Source organism: Mus musculus, chromosome 13, assembly GCF_000001635.26.
Source record: "Mus musculus strain C57BL/6J chromosome 13, GRCm38.p6 C57BL/6J".
Taxonomy (NCBI): domain Eukaryota; kingdom Metazoa; phylum Chordata; class Mammalia; order Rodentia; family Muridae; genus Mus; species Mus musculus.
In genome coordinates this window covers 31,871,848-31,886,307 of record NC_000079.6, presented here as the reverse complement: position 1 = coordinate 31,886,307, position 14,460 = coordinate 31,871,848, and the positions used below count along the sequence as shown (strand labels likewise).

At 42.1% G+C, this 14,460-nt stretch overlaps 1 protein-coding gene and 1 pseudogene across 2 annotated transcripts in view; one reads left to right on the top strand and one right to left on the bottom strand.

The window, feature by feature from the left end:
- Gmds (GDP-mannose 4, 6-dehydratase) overlaps positions 1 to 14,460 on the top strand; it is a 519,180-nt gene that overhangs the window by 452,455 nt on the left and 52,265 nt on the right. The gene's annotated exons all lie outside the window — the stretch shown is intronic.
- Gm11380 lies at positions 1,075 to 2,258 on the bottom strand (annotated as a pseudogene).

Below are 14,460 nucleotides of genomic sequence, written 5' to 3'. Positions count from 1 at the left end.
AGGTCAGCTCATCTTTACAGTGAGAGTGGCTAGCTTTGCAGTGTTCTCTTACAGCTTGTAGGTTAGAGATAAGTAGGAACAGCAAAGCATGTGCTTCCTTGGAAACAAAAGTCTTAACACAGTTGTTAACACTCATTTCCTTTTATGATAAAAAAAATTGGGAACCCTAGAACACCAGACTAAGACCACAGGACAAAGCCACCTTCCTGCATGATTCTTTCTGCCTCTCCAGCTTTTCTGTCTTCTATTTTCTCTGTGGGTATTGTCTTAGCAGCCTGCACCCACACTAAACATACCCCTGCTCCCACTTAGCACTGCTTTTCTCAAAAAAGCTTCAGCTTGGAAAGTATGTTTTATATCACAGTCACATTCAGGCCATAGGCTGCCTCAGCATTGTGTGTTGCCACAATAAGGCTCTAAAGATGAACCAGAGCAAATGTGGGTCCCGGGGTGTGAGGTGCAACAGAAAAAGTCCTCAGAGGAGTCTCCTAAGAGCTACTCCCCTCCTTTTGTCATGGGCACATAGGTGGGTGTTCATGGCAAGAAAGATCTGTTGGGCATTATCTAAGAGGGCCTTCTATAATTAACAACAGCTAGTCTTCTGAACATGTTCTCTGTATGTCACAGCCATCCCTGTAACCACTTACTCTTCTGAAACAAACTACATAAGCAAAGCATTCGTGTTCATTATAGTGCCTTGCTAGACCCGGTCACAGCACACTTTGCATTAAGACATCTGTCACTCTACAGAGCAAAATTACCAATGGACTAACATTTCATCTACTATTTCAGAGCTGTTTGTTTGCTCAGAAATTTTACAGAAGGGTCAGAAATACATATGAACTCTTGGAAATTTACAATCTTTCTCAGAAGTCAAGGCCACAGATAGTAGTCAGTCTTCCACATGGCCTCTCTTAGGACACTGGGTGATGGAGAAGCTGATCCTGGAGCTTCATTGTCTTTAATCCCTGTGAATGATGTTCATTCACTAGATCAGAGGCAAAAGAGAAATTATGTTCAGCAATACCCAGCATTCCTAACTTTTTTTTTTTTTACTTTGTCTGCATTTATTTTATGCTGAATTTATTCCTGTGCCATGGGTTTTTGTTTCTTCAGTTTCTCCTGGGATATATTTTTCTTCTGTGCAACCTCCTCTTCCGGCTTTGGAACGGTCTGTTCCTTCTCAGTGAGGATCATCTCAGTGTGGCAGGGGGACTCATGTATGGGTTAGTCCGGCCATGAGCTCTGTAGGTTCCTCGGCGCATCTTAGGTGCCTTGTTCACTTGGATGTGTACATGTTCAATGACTAGAGAATCTACGTCTAAACCCTCAGTTCAGCATTACTCTCTGCATTTTTAAGCATGTGTAGCAAAAATTCAGCACTCTTCTTTGGCCACCGCCCCTGTGTCCAGCCCCACTGTTTGGCCTGGACACACCTACCGACTCCACCATTATACCGCTGGAATGATGTGGGAAGCCACATGTGCCGTTGCTGAGTGGCACTGACTACTGCTGGCCACCATGCATAAGATTGGACAAACAACCAATGTGTACATATGCAGTAAAGTTTTTTGCAAAAACACTGCCTGGCCCAGGCATGATAATGAGGTTCTGTAAGGTACTAAGAGAGTAACCAATCGGATGTGAGACATGCAAATGAGGTATGATAATGAGGCTCAGTGAGGTACTGAGAGAGAGTAGCCAATCAGATGAGGAACATGCAAATGAGGCTTAGTGCATAACCAATCAGGGTATGAGACACGCCTCTCCTAGGCCTATAAAAGCAGCACCAGCTCTGGGCAAAAAGTCTTTTCGCCTCTGCAATCAAGCTCTCCCAATAAACGTGTGCAGAAGGATCCTGTTGCAGCGTCGTTCTTGCTGGTCGAGTCCGGTGCGCGCAAGAGAATGGCACACATTGCTTATTTAAAGTGACGTCCTTTAGATATTTGGTGGCTTTGCGGATATGCATACCCTTGATGGCCTGGGCGGTTTCCCGGGTGTTCTTAAAGTGAACATGAAGGTTTGAACCTCTTGATTTGCATGATTTTGTGGGGTTTTCTGGGTCAAGAGAGTAGCGAACCATCTTCACAGGTCACCTCAGGCTGCTTACAGGAAGAGGCGCATTCCCAACTCTTAGGACACTCTCTGAAGCACATGTGTGCACTCATACTTACTTGTGTCCACACAGAGGTTAATATGCTGCATCAAACTCTTGGTACAGATGTTTATTAATGTGTACATCTCTTTTTAACAACCCTAAAATTGAGATCCTTATAAAGGTTGACAGTGTTGTATCATAGTTTAATGAACTCTGTTTATAATTTTGATCAAGTTACATGTCCTTATAAGTATTTGCTTTAAAAAATTGTTCTGACAAACGGGCATAGGATATGTAAAACAGCACCATTGAGAGGCGATAGGTAGCACATGCTCAGTAAGTCAGAGGAACACATCTAGTAAACATGCTTGAGAGGAACAGAGAAGTATCCTTTGCCATTTATTTTAATTTTCCTGAAAGAAACAGATGTAATCCAAAGTCAACACTTGCCAAATTGATGATCCTATTGAGTGTTAGCCACGGTTACACTAAGATGGGTAATGGGAACTGGGTTTATCTACTGCTTGAAGAAAAAGAGCAAACCATACAAAATATATGAAATAGTTGACTTCTTTATATTATATGTTACACTTCAGAGCATAGGTTCTCTAAAAAAATGTGGAACAAATTAGGTGAGTGCTTCTTTTGCCCTAGCCCCACTATGGGAGAGTTCTCAGATGTATCATCATCGGACAGTGTCAGCAGATATCTTAAATTGAAAGGGCAGCAGAAAAGTTCAGGAAGGAGAACAAGGAGGAGAGACGCAGGACAAATAGGAATAAAAGGGCTTTGCTGTGAACCACTGCTAAACTCTGCAGACACCTCACTTCTACAGAGTTTGCTGATCGGCATGGGAATGTAAGGACCAATCTGGGGCTGAGGAGAAACACCCAAAGGGCACTGAGTGTTCACATGGGGCTGGGAATGCAATCTGATCCTACCAACCAGACTGGGAACGCTAGGGTCTTGCAGAGGGAGAGAAGGATAGACAGGGTTTCTACTCCATAGTGAAGATTTATAACTAAGGCTGGGCACAGCTCTTTATTTTCTTAACAAATCATGAAAAGAAGCATCAAAAGGACCTACCTTCTAATAACATCACTGTTTCCCACAACAAAGTTCAAGAATATAGGAATGCAAAAATGTATAACACACTTTATGACAAAGTTTATAATTTATAATATCTGACCAAAACCACTCTGTGTAGTCAGATATGGTAGAAGATGCTTGTATCCCAGCACATTAGGGACAGAGGCAAAGGATTACTATATGTTCCAGGCTAGCCTGGCATACATAATGAGTTCCAGGATAGCCAGGGCTATACAGTGACACCCTGTCTGAGAAAACAAAACAAAATGTAGGAAATATATTCTTTAATAAATGGGGAAGGGACCAATCAAAATTAACCTAAAACTGACACAGATGTTAGAATGACCTGTGGTAGTTTTGAACCAGTTTTCTGGAGCCCTAGTGTATATGTTAAAGTCAATACGATGGAGAATGAACTGACAAAAACTCTGTAAAGTGGTACTCAGGGCATAGTAAACAGTGCAAAGAAAACACTAATGAATTGGTGACAGAATGAGTTCTGGGGAATAGCTTCTGGTACATTTAATGCACAGATAGTTACAGTACCTAAACATGATGGGAGACAAGGTAAGATATTTTATGAAATAATGACTAAGGTTTTTCAAATTTTATGGAAAGTATAGACAGAAAGATCCAAGAAGAAAAAGGAGAGAAAACCAAACAAACTTAGGCCCAAGCAACATGAGGAAATTGTGTTGTGATTAAACAAAAATAAAGAGAGAAATACTAAAGGCAACTACATTAAAAAGATCCAGTATCCTGAGTGAGGTAACCCAATCACAAAGGAACTCACACAATATGTACTCACTGATAAGTGGATATTAGCCCAGAAACTTAGGATACCCAAGATATAAGATACAATTTGCTAAATGCATGAAACTCAAGAAGAACGAAGACCAAAGTGTGGACACTGTCCCTTCTTAGAATTGGGAACAAAACACCCATGGAAGGAGTTACAGAGACAAAGTTTGGAGCTGTGACGAAAGGATGGACCATCTAGAGACTGCCATATCCAGGGATCCATCCCATAATCAGCTTCCAAACACTGACACCATTGCATACACTAACAAGATTTTGCTGAAAGGACCCAGATAGAGCTGTCTCTTGTGAGACTATACCGGGACCTAGGAAACACAGAAGTGGATGCTCACAGTCAGCTATTGGATGGATCACACGGCCCCCAATGGAGGAGCTAGAGAAAGTACCCAAGGAGCTAAAGGGATCTGCAACCCTATAGGTGGAACAACATTATGAACTAACCAGTACCCTGAAGCTCTTGACTCTAGCTGCATATGTATCAAAAGATGGCCTAGTCGGCCATCACTGGAAAGAGAGGCCCATTGGACTTGCAAACTTTATATACCCCAGTACAGGGGAATGCCAGGGCCAAAAGGTGGGAGTGGGTATGTAGGGGAGTGGGGGAGAGGGTATGGGGGACTTTTGGGATAGCATTGGAAATGTAAATGAGAAAAATACCTAATAAAAATATATATATATATAAAATGAGGAGAAATTATTCTGTTATGTGTCATAAAATTTTGCCAGTCTCTTACTAATAAAAGCACTATTACTGATCTCTGCATGCATAATTCTTTACCCTGACATATATTCATCATCTGAATACTATTTAAATGATTAATAAAATGTCTGGCAAACTTCTAAAAAAAAATCCAGTATTAAACATTCAAACTGCAGTAAGAAAGAGGATTTCTTAAATGCATGTAACAATATACCAGAGTAAAGTTGATAAGCAGAACAAACTTAAAATCACTCTAACTATGTAACTATGTAAACTGTTTTTGTGTTTAAGGGTACTAGGATAAACCTAGGGCCTTGCATGAGCCAAGTAAGCTACACTAAGATTCACCCCAGTTTCTAAACCTAATTTTCAGTGTGACTTATAGACTCACGGTTAAAGCAGTTGCCAAGGACACAGTCCAGAAATATCTGGAACCAAGACTGGTATAATCTTAGACTTCCTAAGATGATTTCACAGTTCATTTGTATGTGTAAATATGTGCCCAGTTTTATTTTCTATAACAATAACAGTCTTATTATTTGTGGTCAGACTTTGATTATACCTACAAGTATTTCAACTTGGTATCTATTCTAATGAAAGCTCACTTGGATATTCATTTAAGATTAAACCAAGTATATAGTCCATTTGACTCAAGAAAATCATGCTTCTTCCTGATTAGAATTTGTTAGTAGCATTTATGAAGAGCCTACTTCTTTAATTTATTATATAGTTGAACTGTCCTCTGGAAGGTCCAGCTGTTAGATAATTGGGTCAGATTTATGAATGACAGAATGGTAACTCAGGCCAAAACCCTGGGAAGTGAAACCATAGAGGATGCAAAAGTAGATGGAAAAGACTTGTGTCAAGTGATGACTGCACCCAGGGAGCTTAGGGTTCACTGTTCAGGGATGCCCAGAACATATGCACCTTGACTACCCAGTTGCTTATATATAGCTCTGCATTTCAATTCTGCCTGGGTTGTAATTCAGGGGGAGTGTCCTTCAATTGCTCCATTGCTAGATGGTATTAGTCATAAGGTACATCATTCAGAAAATAAAGTTACTTTATAATAGCTAGTGAAAGCTTTAGGTGTGCATTGGGAGGTAGTTTTAAAGGCCTGCACTTAGGAATTTTATGAGCACTCTTGGCTTAGTTTGTAGTATTGGGTGTGGACAAAGTGAGCTGATGAAGATCAAGCGGTCATGAGTCTTTCCTTGATCGTGTCCAATGAGGAATGAAATACGGGCTGCTTCACCAGCCACGCCTCCTCTCTCTCCACAGGCTAAAAATGTGTCTGCCACAACAATAGCTCAGTAACACTTGCTTGGTTCATGCAAGGCGCTGGATGCATCCTACCAACTTCCCACAACACACACACACACATCAGTTTAGATGGCATAAGTCACAGTACTTTTACATTTATTCTGCTCATCAGCAGTACGAGGAGATACTGTTACATGCTTTAAAGCAGTGTTCTCAGTCTCTGGCTTACAACCCCTTTGGAGGTCAGACCATCAGAAAACACAGATATTCATATCAGCAACAAAATTAAAATTATGAAGTAACAACAAAAATGATTTTATGGTTGAGAATCCTGACAACATGATGAACTGTATTAAAGAGTCGAGGCATTAGGAAGATTGAGAACCACTGCTTTGAAGAGGCCTCCTCCTTTTTGCAGTTCATATAATGAGTGCTGCCAAAGACAAAATGATCTTCCTGTCCACACAGTAAGCTGTTGGAGCCAATGGATATAAAAGTTATAAGTGCAACCCTTCTAGCAAGACCATAGTCAAGATGCAGCGCATACACACATGAATGCACATTCTCCCATAGGATTCATGCTGCCTCTCAGGTACATGCCAGTATTTTAGCTTCTTGTCATTTATTCCCTTCCTTCCAAAACATGTCTGAATATGTTTTGGATGATGATTTATTTTCCTGAAAAACTCTACTTCTTGGGGGAAAAAAAACCATATGATGCCATAGGTGCCACTTCGAAAATCTACACATATCCTAAAAGTATTAGTGGTTGTGTTTATACAAGTTTCACTTTTTCATATCTTTATTCCTAATAGTGTGCCAGGGAGGTCACTAAGCTGTAATGAAGTGTAAAGTCCCATGGCAGCCTATGTTTAGGAGATGGTCATCAGGCTCTATGGACTTGTAGCCCAGCAGCCCCATGGGTGCTTTGAGTAAGGTAGGTTTCAGTAAGGGTTCACATGGGTGCCATGAGAAACATAAACCTAGATGGTACAGGAAACTCATGTACTGAATTGCTACAGACGTGTCCAAGTGTGACAGAGTTCGAGAGCTTTGTAAACAGGCCTGTGTCAGATCATATCTGCGCTATGGGGTAAGACAAACCTTTCGGAGTTCCTGAGACTATTAGAGGTGATAGAGCTGAGTAGGAGCAAGTTCCCAAAACGTTTGATTGTCTTCTACTGAACCAGAGTCCATTTAAATCCACATTCTCTCTTTAACACTCTTAAGTTATCCATCAGCAAACTCTCCCCTCTCTCCTGTAGAAACAAATCCAGAACCCAGGCTTCTCATTCCTCCTCCAGCCTTGCCAGATGGAGCTGCCGTCCCATCTGCCTGAACTGGAAGCATCCTCATTTTCATCCTGCCTTGTAACAGCTCATTCTTAAGGCTATAGCTTTAGAGCCTCTCGCTGCACACCTTCTTGTGGCTTCCTATCTCTCCCAGAAAAGAATCGCATAGAGTGTTGCTAAGGCTACCTAGCCCCCAGGACTGAGCCTAGCTCCTATTCTCTCACACAACTGGCCTCTCTCCACCTACTCTGACCCATCCATCCACTTGCCTCAGGGTACTGACATGGTTTTCCTCCAGAAAACAAGCTGCTGCTCTCACACCTCAGTCTGTCAGAGCCTCAGTGGGACAGCCTCCCTGTGTCTCACCTGCATCCACCATGGGCATCTCCTTTCTAGGAGGGTGTCTGCTACAGTCAGCACCCTGCCGACTGTGCTCCTAAGGGCTGGGTTGGTTTCCGGGATACAGTGGTGCTTCACCCTGTCAGGATTGACATTGACACTACACACTACTGGGAAATAGGCCTGGTATTCAGTGGGAAGGTGCAGGGCTGAAATTCACAACACCTGTGGTTGAATCCAAGCCCTGACCTTGATACTTAGCACCTGCCTGATCTTAGACAGCACCAAGACCTAGTCAGTAGACTTGTTCTCCTTCCCTAAAGATAGCACAGAAATGCATTGAGCTATAAAAGGCAGGAGAGTCTGTGCCATGTGCTAACTAGTTGTTAACTTGGGGATGAGGTAGGACATGATAGCATGAGCTGTTTAGTTTTCTGTTAATGTAGGAATTTCCTGCCTGTAAGAAAATTAAGGGCACACAGGTGCCTCTGGAGCCTGCAAGTGGGGCAGCCTCTTTTCTACAGAGTGCTGTAGTTAAGCTGCTAAAACTGGGGGCATAGTTCCTGTCCTGCCTGTGATTCCAGACTTTTAATCTCCCTTTACTTAAATATTTGCGAAAATGAAATGTCTTAATATCCAACAGTTTGCACTGCCATAGCTCTAAAACAAAGTTTAAATACTGCAAATTTCAGTAATCTGACAATACAATGTTTTTCTGTTAAAATATAATTTTATTAACTCTTTAAAAAATTCACTTATGCATACGACATAATAATGTCAATTTTTTGTTTTGTTTTAAGACAAAAATGTCTTGTATGTCTCTCTATGTAGCCTTGACTGTCCTGGAACTTACTACATAGACCAGGCTGGCCTCAAACTCACAGAGACCCTCCTACTTCTGCCTCCCAAGTACTAAGATTAAAGGTAAGATTACAGGCCACCATGCTCATCTTATAATCTCATTTTTAAAAAGTGTTTAATGCATTCTGGGATGATAACACTCATTTATCCATTCCTTTACTTTTCAAGCACCTCAGGATGACCCTACCAGTGCCAGCCTGGAAACCTTGGTCAAATTGATATTCGAGCAACCTTTGTCAGCATGTTGTGTGGTCTTACCTGGTACCTTAGTAAATAGCTGCATGTACACATAGAGGTAGTGTCTCATCAGTGGGGCAGGAGGAAGTTTTGTGTCTACCAGAGTCCAAAGGAAAACATTTTGCAGAGTAAAAGAGGCAGAGTGTCACAGAGCCTGTTGACACTCATTCATCAGCCTCTAAGAGCCTTCCCAGCTGACCTTCCAGCAAGAGCATTGTAATTATGCAGCCACACACTTGCATCTGGGTGTGGCTTCCCTGATTGCATACTTAAGCGCAGATTACAAATATTTGGCATGATTCCTCCCTCTGTGGGAACTAGACAAGTCATAACGCCATGAGCACTCTACACTGTTGTGCAGGAAGGAGGCCGCGTCATCTCAGGTTTCAGAGTGCAGAGCTTGAGAAACTCAACTCAGCCCTCAGCCTGCAGCTCCTGGCTACAGACAGGAAAGGCTTGGTAATAAGAGTGACTGATGCCTCTTCCCCCACCACCTCCACACAACACCAAAGCAGGCCAGAACCCTCCAGAGAGTTTCCAGTATAGATTGGCTTTGTGGATTAAAAACGACTATGTCCTCTGCCTTAAGGCATTGTCACTGGGCATGAGAGAGAAATCTAGGTTCATTTCTATCCCTGTGCCAAAAGAACGACTTCAGTATGTGGTATTCAGCAATGTGCTGAAGACTTAAGCAGACTATTATTGTTTCTTAGCACTAGAGAAATTACCAAAGCCAAGAAGTGTTGAGTGGAATGGCTATATTCTTTCCTCTTGAGATTTCGTGTCTGAAATTGCCACCTGGCCTTTCCAGTTGCTTTCCATGTACTTTATACAGTTCACCCAGGTAAATGTCACACCTCAGTCCCACTGCCTCTGCAGGCCAAAGTGTGGGTATCTGTGTACCATGGCATGAACATACATACACACACAAATATGAGTGGATAATATCTCAATCTACAGACTCCATTTAAGTCTAGAAATGTCAACAGCCTTGTAATGTCAACACAAGATAAAGAATATACTATCAAGTAGTATTTTAATATATTTTAATAATGAGAACATTGCTTTGCTTTATTAAAATTACTTAGCAAACCAAGAACCACATTGTTTATATAACTGAAACCAAAGAGTAATAGCAAAACTTAGCATTCCAATTATCTCCCTTTATCTAAGTGTCTGGGGGTGGAGCGTCCAGGGCCACGTGATCCTGATTTGAGTGGAGGTTATTTTTGTTTTAAGGTAAATAACATTTAGGGCAGTTTTGTGTCGAGTGCTTACAGAGCATAAGCAGCATACAGACCTAAGAGCAGTGTGGCTTCAGTAACAGGTGGTTTTAACAGGCCTGTGACATCGTGACCACCAGCTAGAGGATGAATGGCAGGTTACCAAGTATATTCACTTGGTACCAGGTACAAAGACGATTTAAGCCCCCAGCTCTGACAATGTAACTAACTTAAAATTACCCAGTTTCTGGGCATAGTTTTGGATTTTGGCAGTATTATATTTGCCTAACCTCACTGCACACCCCTTCCTGTCCTCACCACCATTTCTAACAGAAAGTCCTTTTTCCCCCTGCAGAAGTGTCTCCCCAGTTCAACCACCTGAGAGTATCTTTTGTCTGTGTCTCCTGTCTTTGAGAGTCACCTTGCATTTTCATGGTGTAGTTAAATGCTGTTTGTGCAATCACAACCTGAAGGTTTGGGGGGAGGTTGTTTCCTTTTGGGATCTGAGCATTGGTGCTGTGGATATTTACATGCAAAGGTTGTGCTAGATGTGTTTTCATTCCTCTGCTGTGGATACTTGGGTAAGGGATTGCTCGTTGAGGATGGATATTTGTAACTTGGTAGGAAGAGTCTGCCAAGACATTTCCCAAATTGCCTCTGCCCTTTCCCACTGCCTCCAGCAACATGGGGTTCTCAGCTGCCCACAACCTAGTATTCATATGTCATTCAGGTGTCCTCATAGCAGCAATAAGTTCAGTCCTGTTGTTAGGGTTCCCAATTTTGCAGAAGAGGAAATTAAAGAATCAGTGACTTTTACGACCTAAAAGATGGTAAAGTCAGTTTTACTAACGGCAAAACCCCACTATTTTGAGGACCAAACTCACTACACTTCAATATAGAACAGTTTTATCGATAATCCAGAAGATTTTAGATATAACTTGATTGGTTACATGTAAAAAACCAAGGAACTACTAACCTCATCTTATAAATCTGCACGGAGGAACCAAAAAGTAAGTTTAGAGGTAAGACAAGGGAGAGAAGCCGGGCGTGGTGGCACATGCCTTTAATCCCAGCACTCGGAAGGCAGAGGCAGGCAGATTTCTGAGTTCAAGGCCAGCCTGGTCTATTCAGAGAAACTCTGTCTCGAAAAAACAAAACAAAACAAAAAAGACAGGGGAGAGAAAATAGCCTCTCCTATCTTCAGGCTTTATTCCGTGAATTAGTGCATCATGCCATTTCTAAATGATCACAGCCGTCCTCCTTAAAAGCAATTTAAGCAAACAACCACATTCCAATTGCTAAATTTAGGAGAAAATCCAGCACCAGAGCCCTGACCTGAGCTTCTGAAATCAACAAAGTTACTGAATTGAGTTCTAAGGCCCAGATCCTTAAACCTTGACCTCAGTGTGACAGATGTGTGCTATGGGAGCCAGTTTAGAAGCCCAAGAAACTGATACAGGCAGCTCCAGGCATGGTCACTTCAGTGGGGCCATACATGTATGTGGGTGTTTCCTCCTTTTGGGGGTCCATGCAGAGCCCCCTCTTGAGAAGTTCCAGGACCAACTTGGACAATAGAAGAGCTTCCTTTAATTAAATTTAAGTGCCTACAAATTTGACACACACTCCATTATTCAGATTTTGTTTCTGTGAAACAAGCCTTTCAACACTAGGCCCACATTTCCTGGTTGAGTTGTCTGCTGACTGGCCTAGGTCAGAGTAGATTGACAGCTGGCAAAGTGACTAGAACAGCTAAAGGGCACACAGCAGAATCTCGTCAGTGTTTGTATGCTTGACCAGTAGTGCCAGCAGTGAGCCGAAGCTAAGTGGGGTGGAGGATGGGGAAGGTGGTAATCGCTTGGCTCTAAGTACTGCCATCATTCTATAAAGGTGTGGCATGGTGCAGAGTGTGAGAAGGTCTGTTGGAACAAGCTCCTTGTCCTTTTTGCTTCATGTTTGTCTTAGAATAAAATTGTAGACTAGGGCCAGGGAGATGACTTAGCCAGTAAAGGCACTTGGCCTGATGAACTGAGTTCAATCCCTGGGACCCACATAGTACACAGTGAAAGGAAAAAACTGACTGACTCCAGCAAGTCGTTATCTGCCTGTATGCTCACACACATGCACACACACACACACACACACACACACACAATAAACACAAATTTTTAAAACCCACATATAGTAGCAATTAAGAAAAGGAATAAATTATAAGCTAAAATTAATGAGTCTCACCAAATTTCAGTTGTGTCTAAGTTAAGACATACATTTTTAGCAAATGTAAAAGATTTGGGAGAAAGAACTTAAACATGAATGAACAAAATCCAAAAGCTGAGAAGCGTGTAGGTGAAAGAGCCATGGCTTGGTGACAAACAGCCCCATAATGTTTCCACACAGACATTCTAACTGAATGACCAGTGACAGACAGCTCCATAATGCTTCCACACAGACATGTTAACTGAATGACCGGTTGGTTGAGTGGTTGTAGGTTAGTATGTTTGTTTTTAAAAATTCACCACATCTTCTATAGTTACCTTTAAGGGCTTTGTTGTGATGGTTCAGATCAGAAAGCTTGGTAGGATTTGATGCTCCTTCTATACTCTGGTTTGCTAGAGGACTTGATACCACCCATTGTCTGCTCACTGCCTCTCTGGTAATGACAGACCTTCCTGTGTGTGCCCCTGCTGCCACCTGGGCCTCTCACCTGACACACACTGTTTTCCCCCTTTGCCCTGAATGTTCCATCACTTATAACAACTTCAGCTCTAAACCCTGAAGGCTGCTTTATTCCTGTGGCACTTTTGGATCTATGTGTGCAAAAACAGCAGATTGAAAAGTTACCCAGCCATGTGACAGGATTTGCAGCGTGATGTCACACAATCCAGTCAGGCAGAAGCTTTTGCCAGTCTAACAGGTACCAACATGTCTGGGTGGCAGGAAACTGCCAAGAGGCAGATGCTCAGACACATTCCCTCCTGCACAGACACACTCATGCCCATTGTATACATGTGTGTGAAAACTGTGTACATGTGGGTAAGTCTATATGTATATGAGTATGTGTATTTCTTCTCATTCTAAGGACATGAAGATGTATTGAATTCCAGAACAAACCAAGAATTAGATCATCTATGAATTCCACATGTGACTTTTCTTTAGGGAACATTATCCAGGGTAATTGGTCATAGCATGAATCCTGTCCAGGGGGTCATTCCATTAGTGTTAAAAGCAACAGGCTTTCTGAAATTTGCCTGATATCCTAAGAAATAAATAGTTGCTAGAGAAGCCATTGTGTGGCTCTGCCATATGAATGTGTGACATCATTGACACCTTGCCCCTAGAGCCCCTTTATTTAATACAAGAGTCACACCGGATCAGTGCAACAGCTGAGCCACCTTCTAAGAGAGGTAGAGCAAAAGGCAAGCATCTGGCACAAGACAGGGTCAGAAATGATCTCCAACCCGAAGCTTAGGTCCTACAGTACTGAAAAGGTGGCAGGTCTGCAAGGGAACATAGTAATCCAGGCACAGGCGTGCTGGTAGTTGTGGTTGGGACTTTAGGACATTTAGCTCGTGGTACACTTCTGACAATACTCACTGAAACCTGCCCACGTATTCTGCCCACTAACTGTACTATCAGAACCGAGTCTTAACTTTTTTATGGAAGATACCAAAAGGCAGATTGATAAAAGATGCAAAGATGGTTGATAGCTTCTAAGAATCGATGGAAGTTGCCTCTGAGGCCTGGTGATGGTGGGCCCTTGATGTTAAATATAGCATATTGTCCGAGGCAGCAGAATCTTTTCTTTGTGACTAATCAAAAACATAATCTATGAGGGTAGGCATAATTTCAGCATACTGAGGCTAATGTGTGAAATTATAGACCAGTTGAAATTAATGATCAGTGTAGCAGGATTTTGTGCAATATGGCTATGGGTTGTCCATGCTGTGTCATCTAAGAACAATATATTCTATTGTCAATCTTTTATTTTGTTTTCTTTCTTTTTTTTTTCCTCTCTTGTCTCCAGGAGACCAATTAATTGTTCAAAGGTAATATACAGAGATTTCAAGAGCATTTACTTTGGCACAGTTTGTGCCCCTTTGTGGTCTGGCTGACAATAAAGCTAAAATTTGTTTTGTAATGATGGTTCCAGTTGGACTGGAATCCCTTTGAAGTCCCTGCAGTTTGCTGTTGTGAGAGCTCAAAATATTATTTGACTGCAATAAAACACTCTCTGTATTATCAGAATATGGTGCACCTTGAACTGCAGCAACTCACAGTGACTGAATTCTCTCTGGAGGTGTCTACCATGAGTGGAGCTTGCCGCACAGAGAGAGATGCATTTCTCCCTGCTCCTTGAGAGTATAATCCCCACTGGGAGCCTTTCATGGATCTGCCCAAGGTCAGTAGCAGCCAGTATGGGAGCAGAGAACAAATCTGAAAAGTGGCATTAGCCAGGGCACACTTACCTAGCCTGATAATTATGAGAGAGTTCCATGCCAGTTGTTCTAAAGGTTTGGCTTCTCTTGCATCAGCTGACCTAAA